The following is a 6,018-nucleotide window of genomic DNA, read 5'->3' as shown; positions in this document are numbered from 1 at the left end:
ATATATAGGATAGGAAAATAAGAAGGAAAAGAAAAACAAGTGGGAAAGAAATCTCATCCATCAATTTTGATGTTAACGTAAAATTAACGAATCTAAAAGGGTGACGTATGGAAAACTATGAAAGCCTATGTCCTTTATTATTAGATAAAGATAAAGATATGTGCAAAAGACCATGTGAATTTTACCGGCTTAATTGCTACTAGCGGCCTTGTGCACAAGTGGCCGCACACTCTGACCTACTAGGTGTGCTGGCTAGCATGTCTTCCTACACCCCTTTATCCCCCTTCTCAAATTCCTAAAAGAAATATGCCCTAGAGGCAATAGCAAAGTTGTTATTTATATTTCCTTATATCATGATAAATGTTTATTATTCATGCTAGAATTGTATTAACCGGAAACTTAGTACATGTGTGAATACATAGACAAACAGAGTGTCCCTAGTATGCCTCTACTTGACTAGCTCTTTAATCAAAGATGGTTAAATTTCCTGACCATAGACATGTGTTGTCATTTGATGAACGGGATCACATCATTAGAGAATGATGTGATGGACAATACCCATCCGTTAGCTTAGCATTATGATCGTTTAGTTTTATTGCTATTTCTTTCTTCATGACTTATACATATTCCTCTAACTATGAGATTATGCAACTTCCGAATACCGGAGAAACACCTTGTGTGCTATCAAACGTCACAACGTAACTGGGTGATTATAAAGATGCTCTATAGGTGTTTATGATGGTGTTCATTGAGTTGGCATAGATCGAGATTAGGATTTGTCACTCCGTGTATCGGAGAGGTATCTTTGGGCCCTCTCAGTAACGCACATCACTATAAGCCTTGCAAGCAATGTGACTAATGAGTTACTTACAGGATGATGCATTACGGAACGAGTAAAGAGACTTGCCGGTAACGAAATTGAACTAGGTATGATGATACCGACGATCAAATCTCGGGCAAGTAACATACCGATGACAAAGGGAATAACGTATGTTGTTATGCGGTTTGACCGATAAAGATCTTCATAGAATATGTAGGAGCCAATATGAGTATCCAGGTTCCGCTATTGGTTATTGACCGGAGATGTGTCTCGGCCATGTCTACATAGTTCTCGAACCCGTAGGGTCCGCACGCTTAACGCTCGATGACGATTTATATTATGAGTTATGTGATTTGATGACCGAAGTTAGTTCGGAGTCCCGGATGAGATCACGGACATGACGAGGAGTCTCGAAATGGTCGAGAGGTAAAGATTCATATATTGGAAGGTTATATTCGGACATCAGAATGGTTCCGAGTGATTCAGATATTTTACCGGAGTACCGAGGGGTTACCGGAACCCCCCGGGGAAAGTATTGGGCCTATTGAGCCATATTGGAGGAGAGGAGGGAACCCGCGTGGGGAGGCGCACGCCCCCCTCTTGCCCAAACCGAATTGGACTAGGGGAGGGGGGAGGCCCCCCTCTTTCCTTCTCCCTCTCTCTCCCTTCCCCTTTTCCTCTCCGGTGGAAGGAAGGAGGGGGGGGGGCGAATCCTACTTGGACTAGGAGTCCAAGTAGGACTCCCCCCATGCCCCCCCCCCTTGGCCGGCCACCTCCTCCTCCCCCTTTATATACGGAGGTAGAGGGGGCAACCCAAAGGCACAACAGACAATCTCTTAGCCGTGTGTGGTGTCCCCCTCCATAGTTTAACACCTCGGTCATATTGTTGTAGTGCTTAGGCGAAGCATTGCGCCGGTAACTTCATCATCATTGTTGTCACGCCGTCGTGCTGACGGAACTCTCCCTCATCCTCAACTGGATCAAGAGCTCGAGGGACGTCATCGTGCTGAATGTGTGCTGAACACGGAGGTGCCGTATGTTCAGTACTTGGATCAGTTGGATCGTGAAGACGTTCGACTACATCAACCGCGTTACTAAATGCTTACGCTTTCGGTCTACGAGGGCACGTGGACACACTCTCCCCTCTCGTTGCTATGCATCTCCTAGTTAGATCTTGCGTGATCGTAGGAATTTTTTTGAATTACTACGTTCCCCAACAATTCCGCCCACAAGACTCCTCCATTCTTAGCTACAGTGCAAGCTCTCGCGACGGGGCACTTGCCAAAGTAAATTAATTAACCAAGGAACTACGTAATAAGTTGGTTCTCACATCTGAAACTAAAAGCATAAGTCTAGACTAAGATCACATGAAAAGGCGTCCCTTGCCTCCATATGTAAAGCATTGGCTACGTTTTGTTAAAAACATCGCATAAAATCGACGGGTCATAAATAGTTTCACCAACAACATCTTATATGACTTATAACTTATATACATGTACATATATATGCAACCAATGTAGTGAGCAGTTCTCTTCGTGCTTCGCTGAGTCATTGAGTTTCACCACATAGCAAATTTCTCCTACGCTCTTTAATAGCAATAATGCAAGAAAGAAGGAATAAAAAAGAAGAGCCTAGCTTAGCTTGAGAATAGGAGATACCAGGAATGAAACACTCTAGATCAAACCAGGAAAACTTGTTCAAACAAGTGATGCTTCAACGCCACACCGTTGAGCATCGCCAAAGTTCCTTTATGAGGAAGGAATGAAGTTATACATGGGAATTACGTGGACGCTAGATGATATGACGCGCTCCTCTGAGCCCGCTGTGGTTGTGTTCAACATCGATGTATTCGATGTATCTATGGGCTTGGACTGGTTGCAATTGTGTGTTTGCTTCCATGAACTCGTGTGTATGTTCTTTTCTCTTTTCATCCTGTGGCCAGTGGGTACCTGTGTGTCAAACACGAGGGAAAACACCTTTGACAGGGCTGCCATTAACATCCCATTTTTTTCATGGAAAAGAAATCAATTAGCAGGCTAAAATATAAAAACTTACATACAATCAGACATGTAAAAATGTTCATCTCATATTTAAAAAGTATTTTCCATTTTATTTTAATAACCTTAATGTATTTAAAAAAATATTTGTCGTATGTTGAAAAATGTTTGTCCTGTAGATGAAATATGTTCAATGTATTTTTCAAAATATTCATCTTGTGTCTTAAAATGTCCATCGTGTATTAAAAATGTTTGCCATGTTTTAGAAAGAATGTTGATCGTATATTTGAAAAATGTATACCAAAACGTATTTATTAATAAAAACAAAAATACCGTTGTAACAAAATAAAAAGAGGAAAACCAGAAGAAAACACTCAAAAGGAGAAACTAAAAAAATAAAAGAAAACCAGAATAAAACCAAAGCTTGGGCCAAAGAATATAGATTTATGGAAACACAAACAAAAAAGGGGTCAAAAAATCAACAAACACGATAGAAATTTTCAATGAAATGGGCAGACCGAGAGTATAGGCTGCGTTCGGTGAAACTTCGTCAAATAGGACTTTCTAGGAAAACTGTCAGAACGGGTGTAATGATTTCGGCGAACACGAGGCACCGGTCTATCGGCCCAAATTTTGGCCGGTCGCACCGCGTATGTCCTATACAAAGCTCCCAAGCCGTCAAATGAGGACGTGGTTGCAGCACATCTGTCGCAGCTCGCCGCTACCACATTCCCAACTGTTGCAGTGACCGTAGTAACTCGCACCAGATCTTTCATCGTGGTATGCAGCTTTTCTCCTTGTCCGACGAATGGCCGATTGTAGCATCTCCGCTATCCAGTTCCAGCAACGACAATTGCCGGTTCCAGCAACTTTGCAACAGCGCATAGGCAGCCTGCCGGCTCCGTTAGTACACGGTTCCAGCTTCGTCAACCCATGGTTGCATTTCTATGTCGCTTTGTAGCAACCCGTCCACAGATGTTTGATGTCCCCATTGCAGCACCTAGGTTGCCAGTTCCAGCAATTTCGCTCACCAGTTGCAGCATCCTGGACTCGCCCCATCCCCTGTCTTAGCTTCACCAATGGCCGGCCCCAGCAAGCCCACACCCTGGATGCAGCTTTTCTATGTCGCCATAGTAGCTTCCCGCGTCGCCGGTACCAGCACCGCTCTGCGCTGTAGCAGCTTTTGCACGCTCCGGCTGCAGCTTCTCACATTGCCGGTTCAGACATTGTCATGCGCGCATTGCAGCATCTGCGTGCACCGGTTGCAGCTACTCGTATCGTCGTCCGAAGAGAGCTAGGACCGACGCTCACCTTTACAGCAGCGATGCCCCATTTGGCAGCACCGGCGCCCTCCCCGGCCTCTAGCAGTGTGATGAGCAGTGCCCCAATAGTAGCGCATGGACCAGAACGTGTCGTTCAATGCCTCCATATCGCCATCCGGAGAGAGCTAGGACCGACGCTTGCCTTTGCAGCACTGACGCCCCATCTCGCAGCACCGGTGCCCTCCCGGCCTGCAGCAGTGCGATGAGCAGTGCCCAAGAGTAGCGCACGGACCAGAACGTGTCATTGAATGCATCTGTATCGCCATCCGGATAGAGTTGCGACTGACGCTCGTTGCTCGCCTTTGCAACACGATGACCCATCTCGCAGCACCGGCACCCTCCCGGCCTGCAGCAGTGCCCCAATAGTAACGCACAGACCATAATGTGTCGTTGAACGCATCACCCTACCATTATTATCATGGCGTCATCCTTCACCGAACTACTGTTTTAGGCATTCCTAATTCTAAATTCGGTTAATTTTGGACATATTGGACATGATTGGTAGTCCTTTTCTTATACGGTAAGTCTAGCCGCTTCATCAATAGATGAGAGGTGACGGCCAATTGAACAGTACACAATCGAACAATCAATCTATCACTATGTAATCTTTACCGTATCTCCTTTACCCTAGTTTTTCTTCTTCTCGTTTTTCTTGTTGCGGGGCGGCGAAACTCGAGGCCCTAGGGGCGATCGGGTCGATCTAGGGCAGTCCATAGCTGCCGCGCGTCCTGACGGGGCCCCCCTTAGGCATGTGGGGATTGCTTGAATACTGCACTTCTGGCCGGGTCTCCTTTGATGTGAGTTGTGGTGTATCATCCCCGGTGTTGATGGTACACAGTGACGTGTTCATGTGCATGAAGGAAATATGCCCTAGAGGCAATAATAAAGTTATTATTTATTTCCTTATATCATGATAAATGTTTATTATTCATACTAGAATTGTATTAACCGGAAACATAATACATATGTGAATACATAGACAAACAGAGTGTCACTAGTATGCCTCTACTTGACTAGCTCGTTGATCGAAGATGGTTATGTTTCCTAACCATAGACATGAGTTGTCATTTGATTAACGGGATCACATCATTAGGAGAGTGATGTGATTGACTTGACCCATTCCGTTAGCTTAGCACTTGATCGTTTAGTTTGTTGCTATTGTTTTCTTCATAACTTATACATGTTCCTATGACTATGAGATTATGCAACTCCCGTTTACCGGAGGAACACTTTGTGTGCTACCAAACGTCACAACGTAACTGGGTGATTATAAAGGTTCTCTACAGGTGTCTCCGAAGGTACTTGTTGGGTTGGCGTATTTCGAGATTAGGATTTGTCACTCCGATTGTCGGAGAGGTATCTCTAGGCCCTCTCGGTAATGCACATCACTCAAGCCTTGCAAGCATTGCAACTAATAAGTTAGCTGCAGGATGATGTATTACGGAACGAGTAAAGAGACTTGCCGGTAACGAGATTGAACTAGGTATTAAGATACCGACGATCAAATCTCAGGCAAGTAACATACCTATGACAAAGGGAACAACGTATGTTGTTATGCGGTCTGACCGATAAAGATCTTCATAGAATATGTAGGAGCCAATATGAGCATCCAGGTTCCGCTATTGGTTATTGATCGGAGACGTGTCTCGGTCATGTCTACATAGTTCTCGAACCCGTAGGGTCCGCACGCTTAAAGTTTGGTGACGATCGTAATTAGGGTTTTTGTGTTTTGATGAACCGAAGGTTGTTCGGAGTCCCGGATGTGATCACGGACATGATGAGGAGTCTTGAAATGGTCGAGACATAAAGATTGATATATTGGAAGCCTATATTTGGATATCGGAAACGTTCCGGGTGAAATCGGGATTTTAGCGGAGTA

The sequence above is a fragment of the Triticum dicoccoides genome, chromosome 7A (genome assembly GCF_002162155.2).
Source record: "Triticum dicoccoides isolate Atlit2015 ecotype Zavitan chromosome 7A, WEW_v2.0, whole genome shotgun sequence".
NCBI classification, from domain to species: domain Eukaryota; kingdom Viridiplantae; phylum Streptophyta; class Magnoliopsida; order Poales; family Poaceae; genus Triticum; species Triticum dicoccoides.
Note: the sequence above shows the minus strand (reverse complement) of the source record.